The sequence below is a fragment of the Lissotriton vulgaris genome, chromosome 5 (assembly GCF_964263255.1).
Source record: "Lissotriton vulgaris chromosome 5, aLisVul1.2, whole genome shotgun sequence".
Lineage (NCBI taxonomy): Eukaryota > Metazoa > Chordata > Amphibia > Caudata > Salamandridae > Lissotriton > Lissotriton vulgaris.
This window is the reverse complement of record NC_141693.1, coordinates 1,650,064,023-1,650,090,464: the sequence shown is the minus strand read 5'-3', so window position 1 is coordinate 1,650,090,464 and position 26,442 is coordinate 1,650,064,023.

The following is a 26,442-nucleotide window of genomic DNA, read 5'->3' as shown; positions in this document are numbered from 1 at the left end:
ACGTGTGGTGCGATTCCCATAGGAAGGCAGATGGTCAAGATTCTGTGTTTCTCAATAGCGGTAGTATCAGGAAATACTGCCTCTATTTGAGTGATTTTCTGTGCTAACCAGAAAGGTATTTGTTCCCGTTTTACGGGTGTTTTACCAAGACATGACTGTATGTTCTGTGGTGTAATTTTATTTGTGTTCCCCTGATGAGGGGTCAGCTGGTGTGAATTAACAGCTGGCTGGACTGTTGCAGTCCGCATTACATATTGGACTAATTGCCTATGTATTTTTATTAGTGTTTTGAGCTGTGCTAACAGCTCTTCCTTAGACATTCTTGCAATGTCAGGATGTGGTGTGTAGCTGGCTAGAACCGGCCACGTTGCTCCTGGTCTACCTAGTGGACCGAGCCTAGTTATGTGATTATTGTGTTTTAGGGCGCCATTAAACCAGAGCAGGTGCTCTTGAAATTTAAGTGGGATTTCAATCTCCTCGAAAGGAGCGTACTCTCCCGGAGGTTCCTCTATTTTGTAATAGTGAAACTCTTGTGTTGCAGCGTTTGCCGCTGGAAAGTTTATCCATGAATAGAATACCTCTGTCTGTCGATACTCGTGAGCCTCTATCACGAAAATTACTGTACCACCCTGAGGTGTCAGTCCGTTTTCTATAAGTTTTAAAGTTATAGATTTTCTTAAGTGAACCGGGATGATAATAGCATCCGGGTCTGCTTGTTCGGGACCTTGCTGAGTCGCGTCTACTGCGGCCCCAGTGGTTCCGTTATTTTCTGGCATTGTAAAAATGCGAGGTTTGCAGAGTAGGTCTCCAAGGAGACAAAGATTAGGTGCACAATATTTTGGAACACTGTATCCTTCAACGTTGAATAAACCGGAGCTTTACATAGGAATCTCTTCCTACTAAGGTCGGGCGGATTTTAACCTTTCACCCACTCCAGACGTCTATTGGAGTATTTACGGGAGAAAGGGGTCTGTGTGAAATATGCACGACTGAGTTACTCTAACGTCTTGCGTTAGTTTATCGCCTTACCAAACGTTGGGCGCCATGTAGTGTAGTTCCTAGTTTCCCACTAGGCCCTGAGCATTGGAATAACATAAACAGTAGTATCGACGTGGAACTGCTTATATTCCAGGCCTCCACTGACTATGCTAAACTTAATTGGGTTGTGTTACCAACTAGCTCAGAGGTCACTGGAAACTTTCTTCTCTGCATAGGAAGTGATCAGCTTCCCTGGCACAGACAAGAAGGGATTCAGTTTTCCAACAACCGTGCAACATGACAACTTTGCTCCTCAGATCAAGAGTCGATCTCTAGGGTCGTGTGAAACAATAGACATGTATTTCACTCAGTCAGTCTAGTGCAGTTTACTTTCACGAGATGTAGAGAATAGAGAGACGGGCGTGTATCAATAAAGGTTAACATTTATTGAACAGTCTTTCTTCTCGTACAAGAGAAATGTATTGCCACAATTGCAATAATTGTTATTATAAAAAGTACGTACAGTAAGATAAGTATTGCGAAATAGAACTGTAAAAGCATTGATATGGTTTCTTAGCCATACAATGGTTTAAAAGTAATAAAACATATATACAGTCATATATACAATAGGCTAAAATACTCAACTGGTGCTTCTAACTAAGCCTACCCCAGTGTGCCTGACCTAAGCCTAACACGTGAAAAGGGGAGTAAGTAAGTAGCTTAAGTTAAGTTGGTTTTGCCAAGGTTTGTTTCAAGAATTCTCGTCTAAGAGTTTAGTCAACACCATACCTCTGAATAGAATGATGGAGGATTGGTATCTCCTTCAGGGGTCTCTCTCGATATCCCAGTCACCCGCGAGGGTAAACCGGAAGCGCCGGGACTGGATTTCTCTGTACGAGAAAGGCAGCGGCTTCTCTTCAGCGCGTCGAGGAAGGAGGGGGGACAGCGTCCGCGGGCAGCTGGAATCTGCTGGATGTCTTCGCAGAGGACGGCTGTTCAGCTCCTTAAGCGTACTGCACCATAGGTCGCGCTTTGGCGGCGATAATGGTAATCAGCAGCTTCACCACCACAGGATAGCAGGCTGCAGCGACAGAGTGCTAGATTTACCAACACAGGGTCATGCAGGCAGCTGGCATCAGCAACAGGCAACGAACATTGCTTAAGGCAACGTTGGTAATATTTATACCTGACAGGTGCCGGGTTTGACGCAAGTTTGCTGGACATAAGACGTCAATTAAAGATGTCACTAGGAAGTGATAGTTATCAGTTGCTCATTAGAGTTCCATTACTAATCAAAACATAGCAAGCGGGGATTTCCAGGTTTGCTAAGTTTTTATCTTGTTGAAGAACTCGGAGTGTTATCTAGGAATATCAGATAGTGACTGCTGCTCTGTCATTGCACTAATTGGTCGCAAAGGAAGTAGCAGAGAGTCATGCTGGAATGTGGCTCTGTTCGTATGAGGCCAGAGATGACTTTTCAGAAAATCGCACTTGAACGGTTATGCCAATATAGGGAATAAAGGGATTTATAGCCGAATAGGGGCATAAGGTCACAGTATCGATCAGGAACCTAGATAAACACGCAACAGCATGAGGCCTAGAAATAGGAGGTGGTACTTATACCTATTTCCACCGAGGTCCTCCGTAACATGCAGCATTGAATGTCCCACCCCAAAAGCTCAGATAGACATGCAAACACCCCCCTCCAGAACCTCAACAATGTTGGGTAGGACCACACAGTGTGCAGTAAGGTACCCTTCATAGATCCACAGCGTAAGCAATGTGGGGACACAATTAGCCCAGCACGCAACAGCCTTTGCTTGGTTTAGTAGGCTCTATGCAGGTACTTAAACCGGGTAAGATGCAGGCGGGCCACGATTACTGCACTTTGCGGGGATTCCAGGTCCTCTAACATCTTCCTCTAAGGGACCCAATTCCTGCTGCCATGCCTCTCTAGTTCTGTGTTGTGTAGTAGGCGTTTTATTAATAAGTGTACAGCCCTCTCACCTGCATATAAAAGATTAAACGCACCGCCGTTTGGCGGGTCCGGGTCCCGGGGTTGTTTCGGTGGGCGCCATCTTGCCTTGGGCTGTCCAGATCTTTCTCGGGCGCCATCTTGGAGCGTCTCTACGCTCGGTGTGCTAATCGCCTCGCCTACTTAAGGCGGACTCGTCACCAGTAGCCTGGTCAAGGTACTGGCTTTGCTGCAGGTCGCGCTGCTGCTGTGCTGTTCATTTTAATTGCCCGTTTTGTATTTGTGTTATCTTGATTTAGTTCTCCCCTGTTTTTAGGCACTTTTGCTGGAGAATATCTTCCTGCCCTCTCACCTGCATATAAAAGAGTAAACGCACCGCCGTTTGGCGGGTCCGGGTCCCGGGATTGGTTCGGTGGGCGCCATCTTGCCTTGGGCTGTCCAGATCTTTCTCGGGCGCCATCTTGGAGAGTCTCTACGCTCGGTGTGCTAATCGCTTCGCCTACTTAAGGCGGACTTGTCACCAGTAGCCTGGTCAAGGTACTGGCTTTGCTGCAGGTCGCACTGCTGCTGCGCTGTTCATTTTAATTGCCCGTTTTGTATTTGTGTTATCTTGATTTAGTTCTCCCCTGTTTTTAGGCGCTTTTGCTGGAGAATATCTTCCTGCCCTCTCACCTGCATATAAAAGAGTAAACGCACCGCCGTTTGGCGGGTCCGGGTCCCGGGGTTGGTTCGGTGGGCGCCATCTTGCCTTGGGCTGTCCAGATCTTTCTCGGGCGCCATCTTGGAGCGTCTCTACGCTCGGTGTGCTAATCGCCTCGCCTACTTAAAGTCGTCCTCTCCCGCGCAGCGGGATCGCGCAGTGGGACGCCGTTGCTTAGCCGGAGTCGTGCCTGAGTCCTGCCCGTCTGCGCCCGTCCGCGCCAAGGACGTGCCGGGCGCGGCGGACTTTAGGTATTTATATATCCTCAGGTTCGGCTACACGGGATTGCGCTATGATTGTATATTCTGCCGCCACGCTGCGGATCTTAGGACGCTCTGTCCCGAGATGTATACATGCACCTTTACACCCGCTCTGTGGCCCTTATCAGTGCGCCTGTGGCCAGTGGACGGTGGACTCGCCGGTTAAGATATGTCAGGAGGCTCTACCGGTCGCTTCGTGCAGCAGCCGTCATGCTCATGCTCTGCGCATCCTGAGCTTTAATGCGAGGTCTCTAGTTCAACACCACCAAACCGTCAGGGACCTGATGCGAGATGAGGTCCCTGATATTGTGGCTATTACGGAAACCTGGCTGAAGGATGATGATACGGCCATTATTAATCTGGCATTCCCCTCTGATTTTTCGGTCTTTACCCTGAATAGATCGACTAGGGGAGGGGGCATCGCTCTCGCAGTGAGATCTAGTCTCTCTTGCTGTTGGTCTGCCCTTAACATCGCAGGCTGCGAGAGAGCTGTCTTAATTTTGGTTAACCCTCAGTTTTCCCTTTCAGGGATGGTAGTCTATCGCCCTCCGGGAAGCGATGTGGCATTCAGGGCGGCCTTTCCTGATGCTGTAAGTTCTCTGGCGATGGGGTGTGCTAACTTTTCTATCTTGGGGTACCTCAATTTGCACTTTGAGAATCGGAATATCCCTACGGTGTGCTGTATTCTAGACGATTTGGAGGCTCTTCAACTCCAACAAATAGTGCGGCATCCTACACATGTAGGCGGCCATAGGTTAGATCCGTTTTTTACGAACTTGACAGAGGCCACAGTTACAGCCATTCCACCGCTCGGCTGGTCGGACCATTCTTTAGTGGCCATCTATGTCCCCCTGCCAAGAATCTCTTCTTCTGCTCCCGTAAGGATGATCTCCACACGGCACTGGAGTAAACTGAGACTTGAGGACCTTCATCGAGCCCTCGCAGCAGAGCCGTTGGGACCTCTGGAGGACGTGGATGCAGGTTACGACCGGTTCTGTTCGTGGGTTACTAAGGCACTTGATTCCCTTATTCCCATCTCGGCTAGGAAAATTAGCTCCAGGGAGTCAAGCCCTTGGTATGACAGGGCCTTACGCGCACTCAAGGGCAGTTGTAGGCAAGCAGAGAGGGAATGGCGGAAGGTGTACGACAGCGGGAAGAAGGTTGTCTACCATCGCGCTATATGCTGGGCCCGGGCAGCCTTTTACGCTGCGGAGTTCGGCAATAGCCCTAATCCAACAAAAACCATCTTCAAAGTGGTAAAGGACCTTGTGCCAAAATGGGCCTCGGCTATAACAACGAGCTCCACGGCGCATTTGTGAGGCTCTTGCCTCGTTCTTTTTAGAAAAAGTTCAGAACATATGCTTAACATTCCCTGATACTAGGCCACCGGCAGGTACTCTATGTAACATCTATGGAGATTTTCTGCTTCATGTGTTGCCCCCGTTGACATCTGAGGGATTTGACACCTTGGCTCAGCAGGTGAAACCCAGTTCGCCCGCTGATCCACTTAAACCAGCCCTTTTCAGAGACCAGCTGTTTGTGGGTCGTACCTCGGTACTTTCCCTGATTAACATCTCGCTGGCCTCGGGTACGGTTCCAGCAAGTTGGAAGCGGGCTGTGGTTTCTCCTATTTTAAAGAAACCCTCTCTGGACCCGGAAAAGCCGGAATATTACCGGCCTATTTCCCTGCTCCCTTTGCCGACCAAAGTCGTGGAGGCCCATGTGAACAAGGTTCTTTCCGACCACCTTGCTCGAGCTAACATCTTAGACCCCACCCAGAACGGGTTCCGTGCTGGTCACAGCACGGAGACCGCCCTTCTCACCATGGCTGAACATCTTCGTAAAGTGATGGATGCAGGACAGACGGCGGCGCTTGTATTATTAGATCTAAGTGCCGCCTTTGATACTGTCTCTCATTCCATCCTGTTGCACCGCCTGGAGGAGATTGGATGGGGGGGTCTGCCCTCCAGTGGTTTCGGTCCTTCCTTGATCGTCGCTTCTTCAGCGTTGCGGTGCCACCGTTCCAGTCCAAGTTCCATCCTCTGAAACAGGGAGTGCCGCAGGGATCCTCGCTGAGTCCCACGTTGTTCAATCTATACGTGAGACCGCTGGCTGAGGTTGTCAGGCAGTGGGGCATGACCATGGTGTCATATGCCGATGACACCCAGCTAGCGGTTACGATCAGCGGGGATGCGGACCAGGATGCCCCCAGGTTTCAGAGCGGACTTAGGGTGGTGGCAAGCTGGATGAAGGCCAACTGTCTCCAGCTCAACGCGAAGAAGACCGAGATCATGATCGTCGGTAGAAGGGCGGACCTCTGGGAGGACAGGTGGTGGCCTTCGGAGCTTGGGTCGGCCCCTCTTCCGGTGACGGAATTAAAAAACCTGGGAGTGTGGATGGATCGTACCCTCAGTTTTGTGGGGCACACAAAGAAAACGGCTGCCTGCTGTTTTGGAATCCTGCGGGCTCTGCGACCAGTCCTGAAGTTCTTCGACCCCCGCACTCGGCAGTTGGTAATACAGGCGACTGTTATATTGCGCCTGGATTATGCCAGCTCTCTTCTGGTGGGAGCTAACCTGGCTGAAGTCACCCGCCTCCAACGCAAGCAGAACGCTGCCGCTAGAGCAATTGTTGGTCTTCCTAGATCCTGCCCCGTTTCCAGTACTTTGAAAGCATTCACTGGCTGCCAGTCAGGGCCAGAATCCAATTCAAGGTACTGTGCCTGGCCTTTAAGATCCTTAAGGGTACGGCTCTTCAAATTCTTATGGACCTCCTGTCCTGGTACGTCCCCACTCGGCCTCTGAGATCTTTGGGCCAAGCCCTTACTATCACCCCTCGGTATAAGCTGTGCCGTGTTGGTGGTCGTTCCTTCCGGGTTAAAGCAGCCGAACTGTGGGACTCCCTTCCGGTGGAGATTCGGCTGCTGGAGGATCTTTTCTCCTTCCGTAAGGCTATTAAAACTTTCTTATTTTAACCTGGTTCCTTCTCTTTAGCTGTTGTGTTCCCTGTGGCTGTTGCGTGTTACCTTGCCATGCGCCAGGACGCCCCTTAGCTGGGGCAGCTGTGCGCAGTACAAATTCACGTAACATAACATAACATATTTTGGTCATCTTATGGTCTCCCAAGTCACCTATAATGAACTTCGCCTCGATGGGGTTAAATTCAGGAATCTCTGATAGGTGGGATATGTACGGGGTGAAGGCGTGCCGGAATTGAAGATAGCGATAGAATTGCATGCAGGACATATCATATTCCATTTATATGTCTAGAAAGGACTTGAGAGTGCACCCGCATACAACTGCCCCCACCGTGTCTATCCCACCGGCTCCCCAGCCCCGTAAGCCAGACAATTGCACCAGCTGTGGTAACTGACTGTTGTTCCACAGTGGAGTTTCCCTGGTGAGTCTTCCCCACCAACCCATCAGACGGAGCGCAGACTTCCAAATCTTGAAAATTGAGTCTCTAGTGGGTGGTAGCTCTTTAAGCAGTGCTGCTGAATAGAGAACCATGTGGAGGGCATTATCACCCAGCAGCCAGTGTTCTATGGCATACGCAGGGTGTCCGGGGTTGCCGTACCACCAATCATTAAGGACGAGCAGGTGTGAGGCCATGTAGTAGGCTTGGACGTCTGAAGTGGCCACTCCACGGGAGTAGATAGACTGGAAGGAGGTCCTCAGGGCCACTCGTGACGCACCCCCGCTAGAGAAAGCGGGCTAGAATAGCATTTAATTCGCGAAAGCACATTGGCTTTATCGGATAGGGATAATTCTGCAATTAATAAAGGAGACGAGGTAGGGAAATCATTTTAAAAATAGCGAACTTGCCAAAGAGACATAGGGGCAGGTGGGACCAGACTCACGTCTGGTCGCTCACCTGTGTCCATGGAGGGGCGAGGTTCTTGTTCCATGCCAATGTCCGAGACTTTAAGAGAAATACTCCCAGATACTTGAAGCTGTCTTGGACTACAACTACCTCCCGCGGCCAGTCTCCCAGCCGATCTCTGCCCCGCAGCGGCCATGAAAAGGATTTTCCCTGATTCATATAGAGGCCGGAGGTCTCGCCAAAGATTTGCACAACTTGAAGAAGATGCGGACCAGCCCAGTCGAGATCTGTGAGGAAAAACAGGGGGTCATCCGCATAAAGCGATATGCGATCGGAAACGCCCAGTGCCCATTCGAAACCACGTATCTATCAATCAGTCAATCAATGTATTTGCAGAGAACACTACTCACCCGTAAGGGTCTCAAGGCGCTAAAGAGGGGAGTGCTGCTACTGCTCGAAGAGCCAGGTCTTGAGAAGTCTCCTGAAGGTCAGCAGGTGCTGGGTCTGTCCCTGGTGGATGGGAAAGGTGTTCCATGTCTTGGCGGTGAGATGGGAGAATGATCTATCATTGGTGGGTGCTCGGTGGATACGTGGAACGGTGGAAAAGGCAGGGTCAGCGGAGCAAAGCTAGTGGGTCGGGGTGTAGAAGCTGAGTCGTTTGTTGAGGTATGCTGGTCCAGCGTTGTGGAGTGCTTTGTGCGTGTGGGTGAGGAGCTTGAAGGTGATCCTCTTGTTGACGGGGAGCCAGTGTAGGTCTCTCAGCTGGGCAGTGATGTGGCTGTGGTGGGGGATGTCAAGGATAAGGAGTGCGGAGGCGATCTGTATGCGTTTAAGTCTTTTCTGGAGTTTGGCTGTGGTTCCCGCGTATAGGGCGTTGCCGTAGTCAAGCCTGCTGCTGACGATGGCCTGGGTGACCATCCTTCTGGTTCCGGTGGGGATTCATCTGTAGATCTTGTGAAACATGCAAAGGTGTTGAAGCAGGAGGAGGATACAGCATTGACTTGCTGGGTCATTGAGAGTGATGAGTCCAGGGTGAACCCCAGGTTGCATGCATGGTTGGTGGGTAGGATGTGATGGCAGATGGTGTCGAAGGCGGCCAAGAGGTTCAGGAGGATGAGGACGGCAGTTTCGCCATTGTCCAGCAGGGCCCTGATGTCGTTGTGGCGGCGATGAGGGCGGTTTTGGTGCTGTAGTTGCTGCGGAATCCTGATTGGGACTAGTCCAGGATGTTGCTCTCCTTGAGAAAGTGGGTCAGTTGCCTGTTGACAGACTTCTTGATGACTTTCGCCAGGAACAGGAGCATGGAGATGGGCCGGAAGTTCTTGAGGTCCTTTGGGTCCGCCTTAGGTTTCTTGAGTAGGGTGACCCTGCCTGCAGGTAGGTCGCCCCCCCAGCCGCTTCACGGTCCTCCTGCCACACCATGATGCTGTCGCCTTGCTGCTGACCCTTGTGCCCTTGTGCCCCCTGTACCTTCCCTCATTGCTCCCTGTGCCCCATCTCCCACTCTTGCCTGGTTCTCACCCCCTTGTTTATTCTGCTGTTTTTCCCTCTCTGTACCCCCTTCCCCCGTTTCTCCCCCCCTCTCCCTCCGTGCCTTTTTCCCACCTGCGTCCCTGTGGCCCCACCCCCGCAGTCCCATCCGCCAACCCCAAAACCGCCTCCCAGCTGCTCTGCCCTCCCACTCCCCCTCTTATGGAGGCCGCGCAGCAGGCATGCTGCTGGCGCGCCGCTGGCATGCCACAGGCAAGCCCGTCTGCGATTGTCTGTGCCTGGACCGCACCCAGCGCCAGAACCCCTGGACCCCGTGCCCCCCGCAACGCCAGACTGCACTACGACTCCAGCACCCTCCACGCACTCAACACCGGACGAGACCACCCCTGCTACCGGGCCACCCCGAAGCACACCCAAGGACCCTTTGCCTACCGGAACTGCAGATTCACCAGCATCCAGCCCACCAAACCACCAGCCAGAGAACCCGACCACCTCCGCTGCATCCTCCTCAACACCCGCTCCGCTCGCAAGCACGCCATCGAACTCTGGGACCTTCTAGACTACACCAATCCCGACGTCGCCTTCCTGGCGGAGACCTGGCTGAACGCCACCTCAGCACCAGACATCGCCATAGCCATCCCACAGGGCTACAAGATCTCCCGCAAAGACTGCACCAACGGAGTTGGAGGAGGAATCGCCATTATCCACAAGAACACCCTTAAAATCTCGACCAACACCGAAAACACCCTCACCACTGCCGAGCATATGCACTTCCAGATCCACATCGACCCAACACCACCCTCAGAGGAACACTCGTCTACAGAACACCCAGACCGCGACCACAGTTCTGCGACACCATCACCGACCTCGTCAGCACCCACGCCCTCGCCTCCACGGACTACATCCTCCTCGGGGACCTGAACTTTCACCTCGAGAACAACAACAACGCCAACTCCACCGCCCTGATCGCCAACCTTGGACTCAAACAGCTCGTGACGACACCCACACACGCCGCTGGACACACGCTGGACCCCATCTTCTTCACAAGCCCACACGTCTCCAACCACACCACCGAACCCCACTGGACCGACCACAGATGCGTCCACTTCACCTTCAGGAAGCCCGCCACGCACCACCGCACCCAACAGCTACTACGCCGCTGCTGGGGCATGGTCACCAAGGACCAACTGACTACCACCCTCGCCCTGAGACCACCCGCCAACCCCACCGACCCATACACCGCCGCGACCAACCTCAAACAGTGGATCAACGACTGCCCCGACACCCTCACCCCTCTCAAGACCTCCACAACCAAACACACCAACAAGAAAGCCGCCTGGTTCACCGAAGATCTCCGGATCTCCAAATGAACCTGTCTGAAGCCGGAGAATAAATGGCTCCTCGTCCAAACACCAGACAGCCACACAGCTCACAAAAGCGCCACCCGCCACCTTCTTTCACCGGAAAGCTGGAAGCACGCCGAGATAAACGTCCTGCTGAAGAAGCCCAAGGCAGACTCTAAGGACCTCAAGAACTTCCGGCCCATCTCCCTGCTCCCGTTCCCGGCAAAAGTGACAGAGAAGATTGTCAACAAACAGCTAACCCGCTACCTCGAAGACAACAACATCCTGGACCCTTCCCAATCCGGATTCTGCAGCAACCACAGCACCGAGACCGCCACTGACGACATCAGGATCCTGATGGACAAAGGAGAAACAGCCACCCCCATCCTCCTGGACCTATCAGCAGCCTTTGACACAGTCTGCCACCGAACTCTATCAACACGCCTCCATGACGCCGGAATTCAAGAGAAGGCCCTGGCCTGGATCACATTGTTCCTCTCCGGGAGAAACCAGAGCGTCCGCCTCCCACCCTTCCGCTCAAAAACCACAGAGATCATCTGCAGCATCCCACAGGGATCCTCCCTCAGCCCAACACTGTTCAATATCTACATGGCACCGCTCACCCACGTCGCACGACAACATAACCTCAACATCATCTCCTACGCCGACGACACCCAGCTGATCATGTCCCTCAATGAAGACCCCCACACAGCCAAAACCAACCTCCACAGAGGAATGAAGGCCGTAGCCGACTGGATGAAGGACAGCAGACAGAAGCTGAATTCAGACAAGACGGAGGTCCTCATCCTCGGACCCACCCCATCAGCCTGGGACGACTCCTGGTGGCCCACGTCGCTAGGCACAGCCCCAGAACCCACAGACCACGCACGCAACCTTTGGGTGATCCTCGACTCCACCCTCTCCTTGACCAGGCAAGTCAACTCCGTCTCCCCGTCCTGCTTCAACACCCTCCAAATGCTCCGCAGGATCTTCAAATGGATCCCCCCCAACGCAAGAAAAACTGTCACCCAAGCCCTCATCACCAGCAGACTCGACTATGGGAACGCCCTCTACTCAGGAACAACAACCAAGCTCCTGAGACGACTACAACAAATCCAGAACGCCTCAGCACGACTTATCCTCGACGTCCCCCAAAGCACTACACAACACCGGACCCATATACCTCAACAACCGACTCAGCTTCTACACCCCAACCCGAAACCCCTGCTCAGCCAACCTCGGCCTTGCCACAGTTCCTTGTATCCGGAAAGCCACCGCCGGCGGCAGATCCTTCTCCTACTTCGCTGCCAAGACCTGGAACGCTCTCCCTACCAGCCTACGACAGACTCAGGACCTCCTGGCCTTCTGGAAACTTCTCAAGACCTGGCTCTTCGATCAGTAGCAGCCCCCGCCCCCCAGCGCCTTGAGACCCTAACGGGTATGTAGCACGCTTTAGAAATGCAGTGATTGATTGTTGATCTCAGCGTATTTGCAGCTGTTCAGGAAAGTGGCAATCTCGAAGGAGCTGTTGATGACCTTCTGGAGTTGGGGTGCGATGATGGAACTTGCTTTGTTGAAGATGTGGTGAGGGCAGGTGTTGGATGGTGAGCTGGAGTGGATGGTGATTATGATTTTGATGGTGTCGTTGTTGTTGACGTGGTTCCGGGATAGCAGGAGGTCGCTGTGGTTAGGGTACAATGAGTCTGAAATGTCGGCGGCTGTTGGGGGGTCTGGGTGTTGAAGCTGTCGTGAATGTCTGCAATATTGCAGAGGAAGTAGGTGGCTAGGGAGTCGCAGAGGTCTTGTGATGGCGGGATGTCATCGGAGTTGAAGCTGGGGTTGGAGAGTTCTTCCACAATGTTGAAGAGCTCTTTCCTGTTGTGCGCATCATTGTTGATGCTTTCCTTGAAGGAGGTCCTTTTGGTGGTCCAAATGAGTTAGTGGTGCTTGCGGCTGGTGTTCTTGAGGACTGCGTGGTTGTCCGTTGTCTAATTGTGGCGCCACTTCTTCTTGAGTCTTTGGCAAGTCTGCTTGGATGCCTGGACGTTTGTGGTGAACCAGATGGCCCTCCTGTTGGTGCGTCTTTTTTGAGGGTTTCCTGATTGGGGCAAAAGTGTTGGCGCAGTCATCGATCCATTGCCTGATGTTGGGGAAGCCGTTGTCGGTGTCAGTGGGGTCGGTTGGTGGGTCTCGGGCGAGAGTGGTGATTAGTAGGTCTTCGGTGACCTTGATCCAGCTGCGGTGGGGGATTCGTTGGGGGGTTGTGCATGATGTGTTTCTTGAAGGAGAAGTGGATGCAGTGGTGGTTGGTTCAGTGGAGTTCGGTATTGTGGCTGAAGGTGACATGGTTGCTGGAGGAGAAGATGGGGTCGAGCATGTGTCCGGCGGAGTGGGTGGGTGTCGTGATGAGCTGTTTGAGTCCAAGGTTGGCAAGGTTGTCGAGCAGGGTACATAAAAAATAATTGAAAAATACTGAAGTAGATGGGTATAAATAAAATACCAGAACTTGTGTTTGCCCTATTGGTTTGAACAAGTGTTTTTTTTTTAAAAAAAGGTGGGTGCAGGCATTTTGTGTTTGTTACTATATAATAGGGTCCAGCCTACTCCACCCCTTACATGGGCCTAACTCTTTAGCTTTTCAAAGTTTAGGCGCGCCTTCAGCACGCAAGCAGCTCGGCTTTGCAGCAGCTGCCGTTAAGAAGAGGAGGTGGGAGGGAAGAGCAGGTGGGAGGCGGGTGCGAGGCGAATGGGCGTGCGAAGGGGCGGGCCGCTGAAGAAACCAAATATTTACAATACTCCTTCTCAGGGGTCTTACCAATAAGTAGTCCATTCAAAAGTGGCAAAGAAATCAACACAGAATCTGAAATATGAAAAGACATCTTTATTATTATTAATTGTGAGGCTCCGTCGCCCAGCCACTCTTAAAGCAACTGAATGAGGGAGTCTGCTGCATGGCCTTCGCACAGGCCTTTTATACAGAATATTTCGCCTTAAGCACACATTCCTGTTTTGAAGTGCATTATGTTGGAGATTCCCAGGACGTGCATACAAAGCATCACTTTCAAGATAAGTCCAGGCTAAGAAAAGGATTGCACACATGCTTGGTTTCCTGTTCAATCAGGCCGGACAAACCCACCATAAAACCTTCAACCCAGATCGATGAACATGTCGTAAAGGAAAGGCAGCAACAGATGGGACGGAGATAGAAGCGGTGGGAACGGTGCCATAAAAGGTCGGACATGTCCTGCTCTTTGAACTTTATTGCGCCAGCTGCTGAACAAGGAACTGGCTTGGGAGGTTAGCCTCAAGCAACAGGGTCAGCTGTCGTCAGGTCATGCAGAAGTCAGCACAAACCCATGCTAAGGTTATGTCCTTTAAATGCTTGCTCTGCCATGGGGAGAGCCTACTGTAAGGGCAACAAATACCATGGCTGCTATTTACAAGATGAAACCCAAGTGTTCAATGCAAAACCTTCAAATGCACAGTGAATCCATTGGTGTAACATGATGAAAATACTCATGAATAACGCATTCATCATTTGCGGTTCACTGATACCAAATTCATAACAGAATCATGACATTTAAAACACAGGTTCAGAACCCACATAACCACAGAGCATCCTTTTGCCCTTACATAGGCAATAACCCATACTCATGCTAAATCTGAGTCCATGTCTATATTCATCACTAGCTGATGTTGATGTAAATACTGTACAAAAGGAATTATCAGTAAACTCTGACCTAACCAGTTCATGTTCAGGTAAAATATGAAGCTCATGTGAAGAAAGAGAAAGAGTATGTTGGGAAGTTGGTGCAGACGTCAATAGTGTAGGGGGAAACATACCAAAATATAGTAGCCAATAAAATACATAAAAGTATTAAAATAGATAGAGCTATACCGCACTTAGAGAACAATATTCTATAATGTCTGTTTTTCATCTCTTGTTTTTTATCGTCATTCCTCAATACAATCTCCATTTTCTAATGTCGCTCACGCAATCTTGGTAGAGTACTTCAGCTGTGATTATTAGCAGGTCATAGGGACACTGCAAGTCCTGCAGGCCTACTGCCACTACTCAGGTCACAAACTGAACCGTTGGTACTCCTACGTGACCCTGCAACTGGCAAATGGCAACCAATCAAAAATTTAACAAAAACCATAATACAATTCAGCAAGAGAAAAAGAACAACAAAAGGTCAAATGCGTAATACTTGCACAGTCCTAAGCAGAAAGCAAATCCTAGAATTATCTAATAACGTTTTATATAGCTTCCTATGCATTTCAGTAATTCATTATATGTTTAAGTGAAACAATAGTGTTCCTGATCAATGCTCTCAGATGAAAAAGGAATACTGTTCCACAGAGAGTGGACTTTATTCTGCTTTTACTAAACAGAATGGTACTTTAAAACAATGCCAGCAAAGCAGCAAAAATTAGTTTCCAAACTTCAAGTCTATACAAGCTCACAGAAAATACCCAAAGTCCATCAAATCCGCTTCCAGTGTTTTCTTCGCGTTGGGCCTCTCCAAGTCAGGCTTTTCATGAGAAAACAATACTGTTTAGTTGTAGTGCTCTCCGGGCAAAACACTCACAGCTCACTCGAAAGTCTCAAAGTCTCAAAACAATGCACCAGTGTCTCTTCTTTGTGGCAGACACTACAAATGATGTGCTGTTTATTGATCAAGGGCACAAAGCATCTCGTGCAGATCCAAGCACTACTTAGCAAAATCAGCAGCACTTTCAGACTCCAACACTCATCAGTTAGTGTCAGAGGACGCTCAAGCTGCTCTCTCCTGGGCACCAGAATGTAGTGCCTTTTTCCAAACGTGGATGCTTGGGTGCACTGCCGTTCCACTGGTGCAAAGCAAAAGTGTGAATGTGGCCAAAACTCGGGCCAATGGCTCAAGGGAATGTACACTGACAGAGGTTTACCAGCACATAACAGGTACAGAGCCCAAACAACAAATAAACGAATCAGCTCCTCCTTTCTTCTGCAACGCCTTTCGCAAATCAACTGCCTTGCTTTGGAGGTACCACTGATGTCGCGCTGATGATCGTTGTCCAGCTTCGCGACTTCCTTGTTTGCAAGAAGTGTAGAGCCAGGAAATCTGTTCATCTTAGAGCGGTCACTGATGGGGTGTGAGCTTAGTGTTGATCACAGGTCTGCAGGGAATCACTCTTCCTTTAACTCCGGAAGATCTTAGCAGAGCCTAGTGAAGCAGGGAATGTAACACAATTGTTAGTTTCCTCCAAATCAAGCACAAAAAACAGTTCATGTTTTTTAACAAGAGGACTGGTGAGCAGGTGGCCTGCAATCTGCAAGGGAGTGACAATGTGCCATGAGCATAAAATACAAGAGCAAAGGCAAAAGGGCAAAACAGTTTCTTCAGAATCTTCAGTTATGTTCTTTTCATTATTCTCTGTCATCTATAGCTACACAGGAATTCTATCCAAATGAATTTCCTCACACAGTGGCATTGTCTAATGAGGTAAATACATGTGTTCCCTCAATGACTAAACCTAGGTGTTCCTAAATTCCTTATCTAGAACATCTCGAATAGAAAAACAACATGATTCATATTATCAAGGACATGAAGAAAAGTCCCTCAAAAAAATGTGCATTAAGTGCACTATGCAATACAAAAGGCTAATGATCAAATGTGAAGACAAAGAACAAACACTAGAAAGTCCTGGTATTTGCATGTTTAGAACACATCTAATCCCACCAAAAAATTAAAGCAGCAGGAACACAAGAGAACTGAAAAATTAAAAATAGACATTGGAACCAGCCTATCACTACCTTGACAGTCAGTCTGAAAAAAACATTTTACATAACATGGGGGGTCCCTAATACATAACTACAGTCTAGAAGTGTGTACATAAACAATACACCCATAATAATAAATGGGCTGACTGGTGAAAGGAATATGGGAAAAGGGGAAATGGAATTAGGCCACAACTAAAATGGCTAATAACTAAGCATAATGCGACATTGGTCAGGGGCGAAACAGCAAAAGAAAAATCTATAGCAAGAACAAGAGTTTGCTTGGGTGCCTCAGACATGTGACACAGCACCAAGAGAACGGGGAATACACAAAAGACCAAAGTTACACAAATTCTAATTCTATGTTCCTGTTCTCTCTTCAGGGAGAGGAAAAATGAAACCTGGCTTCCTTTCAAGGGACAAAGCCATATGCTATTTGGGAAACAAAACATGATCAAATAACGCAATATAAAAATTAGGTCACCTTGAGTCACAGATCTATAATTCCATCCTTAGGTCCAATCAAGGATACATAACAATTTAGGGCTGCCTATTCCTTTAAGGGAATGTGCAGTACGTAACATCAGGTGATACACTTTGAACCTGTTATATTTGTTTAGTTTTTATTTTCAATACAGCCAAATGTATAGCCAAAGGTAGGCATGCACTGGAAAAAGTGCTGCCATTATTCCTCACAGTATGCAAACCATATCTGTGAAATGTATCATTATACCAAATTCATCCAATAATTGTGTAGCGGTACATATCGTCATACGGACCTCTTCAGAACACAGGAGAACTTGTGATGGTAACAACATGAACAAAACATACAAAAATGCAGCACCATGGCATGTGTATTTTATGCACTTTAAACCTGCAGCCAAAAACCCAATATTTGGGCCTGTCTAAATTGTCAGGTCCAAACTCCCACCGTTTGACATTGAGCACAACGCAGTTGTAGGTCCATTGTCAAATATAATATGTCATGACAGCTGTAAATACCTCAAACAGAAACATGTACATTTCTTTCTGTTAAAGAAATGACGCAAAAACACATCTTTTGTCAATTAGCCAAACTCACGTGTCTTCTCCTCTTAAGAACAATCCATGAATAATCTGTTGGCAAAAACAAACAAATACACAACACAAAAAAAAAATTGCAACATACACAAAAAAAATAACTGTTTATTACTTAACTGTTAATGAGCAAATCTGTATTGTACGTAGGCCTGTAACCTATAACCTTCAAAATTTGAAAAAGGGCTGCACGTTATTTTCTATCTAAAACTTAATGCAACACTTCATTTTCTGTAAAATAAACGCAGCTAGCAAACATTATTTTCCTTAACCTGGAAACACAATGTAGCAGTCCTGTCAAGCATTTAACATGATGTTTAAAGAAACCCCTTTTCATTTCCCCGTTTAAATCAATGTCCTTCATGTTACCACGGTGAAACCAGAAACCTCACCCTCAGCAGCCGTTCAGAGAGATCATTCTGCATTCCTTGGAAACAAAGGCCTAATTAAGAGGCTGTAAATGGCAACACACGAGGGGCCTTCTCCATAATTTATGGGGAAACACTTAAAAGAGAACATCTCAGCGAGCGCGCTGAGCCAGCTGTTGCAAATTCTCCCAGCCCCCGGCCTCTGCCACAGTGGAGCTGACAAAGCCAGTAGGCTCTATTTAATCCTGCAAGAATGCAACCTATTTTGTAAAATAATTTCCCTTTTTTTTAGGCGCCAAAATTATCTCAATTCCCATATCATTAAACTACATTCACTGTCAATATTCCTGAAAACCTACAGACACACAGACCAGTTTTTTTAGAGTAAATGCTTGTTGCAATCCTATGGCACACACTTCATCAGTGTTAAATAAGCAAACTTTCCGTAGGCCTAACTTGAAGATAGAACCTCCAATCCTTATATTAAAACAAGCCTGTGTACTGGCACATTAACCCACTGAATCACAAGAAAGCACACCCTTATATCAAAACCTAAATGCATGCATTTGCTTAAGGCTGAGACACTTTAAAGAGTACTCTGAAGAAAAGCAAAAATGCACTTTAAACAGTGAATTTACTCAAAATCGACTTTCTGAGTTTGGGCATTAAAAAATGAGTATCCCACAATCTTTTAGCAGAATATGGATTACTAGAAAGTCTATTACATAATCCATGAGTTAGGTATGTTAAAATAATAATTTATACGTTATAAAAATGAGCTTGCTTGCGCCTATGGCAAGCGAATTTATACACATGAATTCTTGTCATTTTAGTGATGCAACATAACGTAAATCACATTTTAATGCTAAGAGGTCATAGAATGAGTGCTAAGCTTTATAAATATTAAAAAACGATTTTGGTAGCACACATTTTTATTAATTATTTTTCCATAATTAATAATTTGTGTCTTCTAATAAAACCCAATTATTTCTGTTTGTGATTGTTTTACATATAAGAGCCCGCTACATCCCTTGCCTATTGTTTAGATGCATCTACTCACAAACCTGAGCGCATATGCCTAATTTAAAAAGCGTCACATTCTGCGTCACTTTCAGGGCCTCTGTTATATAAAAGGGCCTTCATGCAAAATTCCACCCGCGTTTAACTGCAAAAAAATGCTGGCTGAAAAAACATTCCTATTCAAATATACTACAGCTAAAAACGTTTTGCCTGTGAACATTTAATACAGTGCATGTAAGTGAAAACGCTGTAAATGTATTTATTTCTGCAAAAACATGCAATTTCGTTTTTGGCTGGGGCCTTATTTATATCCATTAAATGTGAACCACACACATTGTGCTCATCTCAGACATAAACAGAAAGTGTTGAAAACATTTAGGACACACAATGCAGCGCTCTCTAACCATTTCTTGTAAATCGCGCCGTCGCAATGTACAACAAAACTCACAAACAAAATAGACATGTAAACACACATTTTAACCACGCATTCAAACACACATTTAAACCCACAAATCAACACTCAGGACGAAAACAGGACAGTCCGGACTATACGTAGCTGTAAGTCATATTTACAAGAAACACTGCTCAACAGTGTAAAAACCAAAAAAATATACACTCAATTCACTAGCTGCAGCTGGCAGAACACCAAAAATCGTTCTGCATATCCATTCATAAAATTATACAGAGCAAAGGATCCTTGTTATGTATTATGACATATTTTAATTCCCTGCGGATACAAAATCACCAAGGAAGAAATATGTTTGTAAATCTAACCTATTTAGATAAACCGGCTAATTCAAACGTATACAAAGTTGGCCAATACAAAGCTTCAAATTCGCTAAGATCAGGCATGTTATAGCTCACTAATCCAGCATCAAACTTCAAGGGTTACGGGATTTACCAAGTCCCTGCAAAGAACAAATACCCTCGGTTTTTGGCGTCTGCAGGCGTCAAATAACACAACAACAACAAAAACGCTAGCAAAGTGTCACCGACAAAAACACTAGCAAAAGCGTCAACAACAAAAACACTCGCAAAGTGCCACCGACAAAAGCACCAGCAAAGTGCCAACAACCAAGGACTATGGGAGCGACCCACATATACTTATCAAAGCTGTACCAAACAAATAGGTGTCCAAATTCTAACTGCCAATTTCTAACTGCACTAACAGTCTCTTTAAAAAAACTTACACAAAAAAGGGTTGCTCAGTCAGGAGTGACATCTTTTGGAGAGTTTTAAGTCAGAAAAATCAAAAATATGCCAGGCCGCAAAGACAGAGAATCCCCCAGAACCTCCGTGCACAGAGTACCTCTTTTAGTAGATTCCTGTCTTGCCTTCCCCAGCAGAATTCTGTTCTCTGAAAAATTTCTCCTCCAGGTAGTCACTTCATGATGAGCCCCGAGTTGGTTGCGCCAACTGAAGAAACCAAATATTTACAATACTCCTTCTCAGGGGTCTTACCAATAAGTAGTCCATTCAAAAGTGGCAAAGAAATCAACACAGAATCTGAAATATGAAAAGACATCTTTATTATTATTAATTGTGAGGCTCCGTCGCCCAGCCACTCTTAAAGCAACGGAATGAGGGAGTCTGCTGCATGGCCTTCGCACAGGCCTTTTATACAGAATATTTCGCCTTAAGCACACATTCCTGCTTTGAAGTGCATTATGTTGGAGATTCCCAGGACGTGCATACAAAGCATCACTTTCAAGATAAGTCCAGGCTAAGAAAAGGATTGCACACATGCTTGGTTTCCTGTTCAATCAGGCCGGACAAACCCACCATAAAACCTTCAACCCAGATCGATGAACATGTCGTAAAGGAAAGGCAGCAACAGATGGGACGGAGATAGAAGCGGTGGGAACGGTGCCATAAAAGGTCGGACATGTCCTGCTCTTTGAACTTTATTGCGCCAGCTGCTGAACAAGGAACTGGCTTGGGAGGTTAGCCTCAAGCAACAGGGTCAGCTGTCGTCAGGTCATGCAGAAGTCAGCACAAACCCATGCTAAGGTTATGTCCTTTAAATGCTTGCTCTGCCATGGGGAGAGCCTACTGTAAGGGCAACGAATAACATGGCTGCTATTTACAAGATGAAACCCAAGTGTTCAATGCAAAACCTTCAAATGCACAGTGAATCCATTGGTGTAACATGATGAAAATACTCATGAATAACGCATTCATCATTTGCGGTTCACTGATACCAAATTCATAACAGAATCATGACATTTAAAACACAGGTTCAGAACCCCCAGAACCACACCGCAGGGAATGCAGAGGCGGAAGGGCAGAATGCCAAGATCAGGTGGAGCTGCGTGTCTATTTGTACCCAAGCCACTAGCGGCTCCATGGCAAGTATGAAAAGATAAGGGGCGAGTGGGCAGCCCTGGCACGCCCCGCCTACTAGGAAAGCTTCTTGAAACCGAGTCAGCCACTCGGACTGAGGCGGTAATGTCTGTATACAGCAGGTGAATAAGATTTAGTAACCGGGGGCAATGTTTAGATGGCCGAGCAAGGCGAAGAGATACATCCAGCTGAGGGAATCAAAGGCCTTATACATTTCCGCCAAGAGGAGCGCGGCAGGGGTATCGAGCTTATCAACCGTGGCTATGGCATTATGGGCACGCCTAATATTATGGCACGTAGCATGGCCCGGCATAAAGCCTACCTGATCCAGGTGAACCAGCTCCAATATATACGGGACCAGGCGATCAGCAATATACTTGGCCAGATGCTTAGCTTCCAGATTGAGTAGAGAAATCGGGCGATATGATGAGTATTGTTCTGAAAAGACGGCCCGACTTCAAGAACATAACAATTTCAGCATGCCGCCAATCTGGCAGGAGATCACCACTCTCAGAATAAGCCTCAAGTGCCACTAGGTAAGGTTTTAACAGTGGCGAGTAATATTTCTGAAAAACTCACAAGGGAAGCCATTCAGGTCTGGTGCCTTTCCCGAGCGCCTATCAAGCAGCGCAGTCAGCAGTTCAGCCACCGACAAGGAAGCGTCCAACTTATCTCGCATGGCATCCGATAAGGCCCAAGGGGGAAAGTCATCGATACATATCTGAACTAGGGCCGCGGGCAGAACTTAATGGGGAGCATACAAGACTGCAAAATATGAGGCGAAGCAATCAGAAATGGGGGACGGGTCCATAGGACCCGTCGTGTTGGGACTGTGAGTGCTCGGGAGCATTTGGGGGTGCAGCGTCTGTTGACACAGGCAATGCAGCAAAGCACTAGATTTGTCTCCCCATTGGTATATCCGGCTACAGATGGCGAGCCAATAGAGCCGGGCTTAGTTCACGAGTTCTCTGGCGTACATCTGTTGTACGTTCAATAATTGTCTACGCGCGACCCATCCTACTGTATCCCTACCTGAGCGCTCCAGATCAAGCAACTGGGCCTTAATTTGTAATATCTGCTCAGACTCTAAGTCACCGGCTGACAAGCGGAGCCACCATGCGGCCGGTTCGGCTTCAATTCGGCTGTTGTTACCCTCCACAAGGGCAATGTGTATGTGAGACTGGGGGAAGAATATGGCCTTATTGCACATGATATTAACAGCATTTACATCAGGCCTCCAGAGCTCGTCAAAAGCGATTCCGCCATGTTGGACCGCTTGGCTACACCCACGCATGGGCGTCCGCAGGGGGGGGCAAGGAGGGGCACTTGCTCCCCCCTGGAGCGACCCTCCTTGCCCCCCCTGCGGACGCCCATGAAAACCATCACTTCAAGACGGGGTTCTCACTCTCTTTCCTCTCCTTTCTTTTATTTGCTTCCCTGGGAAATGGATCCAAAAAAGAAAGACGCTTTTACTGGAAATGTCATATTTTTCTGACATTTTAATTCCAAAGTGCAGCATTGGGAATAAAATGCTAAAAACATGAAAAATAGATAAAGAACCAAATAAAGTAATACAGAGTGGTAGCAAACTGGCCAAACTGATTTTATTCAAACTGAAACACAGTAGCGCCACTTTTACAGAGTTTGCCAGTGAAGTACAGTTTGCCAGTGAAGCACTATTTTTGTTTTCTTGTCTTTGTTTTCCCTGGACTTGGAACTAGTGCACCAATCCTGGAGGTACTGCAATCTGTGGAGTGGAAAAGAAAATGTGTGCTGCGGCTCTGCGTCCAGTGATGTGGCCTTTTTACCATACTGCTTATGTTTAGTAAGGATATAAGCAATGCCCATTGAAATGGGTCCATTCAGGGCCTTGTAGTCGTGTCCTGAACTTTTCAGTCAAAAGCACTCACTGATTTCTGAGTAGTGAGTGTAAAAGCTTTACAGTAACCATGTTGTTCCTGCTTACATTTCCCATGGTTTGCTAAATTTAGCATTGCCTAGAAGTGTTTGCTTTTTCCAGGATGATGTTACTTTTTTTTTGTAGGCCGCATATTGCTCTTGTCTAGTGCGTAATTTAAATTGAGCCGCATCCAGGTGTTTATAGCGGGCAACAATTGGGTTGTAGTTGAAGACAGTGGGAGTTTTTCTCAGTGGGGCAGTACGGTGTTCAGTGGGGGAGAGGATGTGGCACCATGGCCAGAGCTGCTGAATTTGAAACTGGGAACCAGGTTCAACCTTAATAACCAGTCCACCAGACCACTCTCCTGCGAGAGCACAATCACATGCTAGACCTTAGAAGGCTTCGCAACACCTTAGAAGTCCTGGTGTCTTCACACCAGCAGGTGGACCCTAGCATGACAAGTGTAGGTTAACCTTCAAGGCTTGTCCACCACTATCCATACTGAAGTTCACCTCCAGTCTGCAGGCAGGCCTATGAAGCAGCACGCCCTAGAACGACAGTCACTGAGGTCACAGGACCCTTGAGAAGGGCCAGCTCTAGGGCAGTGCAACCAGTGTGACCACAGCAGGTGCTGACTTTAGGTGGAGTCATCATGTTTGCAAGTATATTATGGTTTTAAAAACGCTTGCTGCCTCCTTCCTGGCCTCCAGCAATTTTCGGCAACAATAAAAATGTCATGATGACTCTGGTGATTAATGTTCTTCCTAGAGAGAGATCAGAATTTTGTCCAGAGGAAGTTTTGACTCATGGAAAGGTAGCTCAGAGGGTTAATGTACCCGTTGCAAAGAACATGCGCCATGCAGATCACAAAGTGCACATAATGTAAATAGGTCAGTGAGCTTCTGCTTTTGTCAGAGAGATCTTTTTGTTACTTGCAGTTTTTAAGTTAAAATCCTAACTTAGAACAGTGAGCTATTAACTGTCATCTAAGAGCTGCATACAAACTGCAAGGTATAAATTAGAGCGTTATTTTCCCCACCCCCCCTCTCCCCCAGTCTTTGATTATCCTAATGTCCCAAAAAGGGTTCTTTTGGACAGAAATCTATTCTGATTATCAAGGAAAACCCCCACCATGGTATTACGTTTTAAATTCCGGGTGTTGTGTTTCTCCAGACCAATCACTATAAAACTATACGGGCTACTAGTATGGCTGTCATGTGACTCCTACACCTTATAGTCCTTAGTCTTATGTAACATTTTCTATACAGTGATTTACACACATATTGATTGTCTCTGTGTAATGTGTGTGATGTAAAGTGCTCTAACACTCAATGGTATGAGTGATGCTGTAAATCAAATTAAATGCATCTGAGAGAGAGTGGTTATGGAAAATGGGGGGCACAGTTAAAGGGTGGTAGTGAGGGAATCCATGGCAGAGGTGGTCATTGGGGGGCACTAACAAACATTAATGCACAGGACACCACCAGTGCTGTGGCTGGCCCTACCCTTGAGGCCAGTCTGCCTCACCCATAGGTACCTCCATTGGCCTTGTTTCAGCAGTAGTTGCTGCAACTCACCAGGGATTGGCAGTGCAGGACTTGCACGCACACCACACTAAGTTAGCAAACTTACAGTCACCCAGCTTCATTCACAAGCACTTTTACATGTTCTGCCTGCTGTGGGGCCACTGGGATTAATTATGCAGCAAAGGATGACAACATTATGCCGTAGTGTTCACTAAATTATGCATTAAAAAAAGGCTGCAGCGTAATGCAGTATATTTTCAGATATTTTATTATTTTGACATGTGTACACATGCTAACAGTCTCTGGAAGGATTTTGCCTTATTTGTACCAGTGTAACATACAAAGGCAGCAGTGAGAAAGGTGACCAGTCAACTTTTACAATAGGCCATCCACTCCGCAGCAACACAAGTCACATTTTATATTAACTTTTGATATGTTTGAGCTACAAACAATTTATTTGTTTAAATGGTCAGATCATGAAGCAGATCTTGCATTATGAGGCAAATATGGCAGAGCCATAATTTTAGAGAAAACATTTTCAAACTAGGATATTTTGCCATTCATGTCTGAACTGCTGTTGTGGAAAAAGGGAGTAGTGCTGATGACAGAAACTCCATGGCTCGGAGACAAATGGCGTGTGTTTCCACATTTTACCGTATTTGGTACATTCTGTGATTAGAAGCATATCCCACTTTGTAAATACATTTTAATGTCAATAACTCATTATAACCTTAAATAATTATGTGTATCCATTGGTTGATTAAACTGGACAGTGAAATGCCAAACAAATACAAAAAAAATTGGGATGTCTGCCCATTCTGGCCACACCTCTGGCTCCCCCCACAAATCCAATCCTTGGGTTATTCCCGCCCTCTGATTCTCCGCCCACTGTTCCTCTACTTTTTTCCCCCCACTTCGACCACTGTGTAAGACTCAGCATCCCTGACCTGTAATGTGCCGCTGCTGCGGGCGCCGCATGTGCCACACATTTACGGTGCCAGGCTTCCGCATAAGGGAGCTGGCCATTATTGTATCCCTAAACGTGGGCACGTTGTCAGTGTGACATTGACTACACATAGAGGGACTCTAAGTTTCTTTTAAAAAATATAGCTAACATTGTATAAATTAATTGATTGTGTGTGAAATTTAGCAGTGCCCGGGGAATTCTAGTAAAGGGGGCACCCATTGGCGAATCACTAGCAAGAGTGATTGCTGAATTTTTTATTACCAACTTTGACGTTGTGCTTTAACTTTGGATAAAAGTCATCATGAATTCTAGCACCAAGAAGCCAATATTGGTAAATATTTGTGCTACAAATAATCCCTAACATACACTGTGCATACAATATATTTATTCTGGTGCTTTAATCATAGGCTGTTTTAAAGTATTCTGATAAAAATCGAATCGTGCTGAAGACAGCCTTGATTGGTGTTGGATTGAGGACCCGGAAGTCTGCACACCTAGCACACAGAGATAAAGCACCTTGTCAGAAAGTTTAGCGTTTTCCCTACAGGTGGTGTTTGTTGGCCTGTGGCAGGGTCACTCACATGTCCTGGATTCCTGGCATTTAATTGAGTCTATCCCAGTTCTGCGCCCCAGTGTTTCTTGTGGCCCACCTGGCACACTTCATATCGGAGGATGGTGATGATGTTAACATTTTGCCCCCCCCTGGAAAAATTTCTGCGGACGCCCATGCACCCACGGCTATGTTATTTTTGCAAGCTGCATTGGTGTCCAGGAGATCGAGATCTGACTAACTGATGTAGTGTTTACTGTGCTATTGCTTATTACTATAGTACATTATTTATTAGCTATGTATTTGATAAAGAGGATTCTGTTTTAGTCTCATATGGCAATTTATCATTCAAATTAAG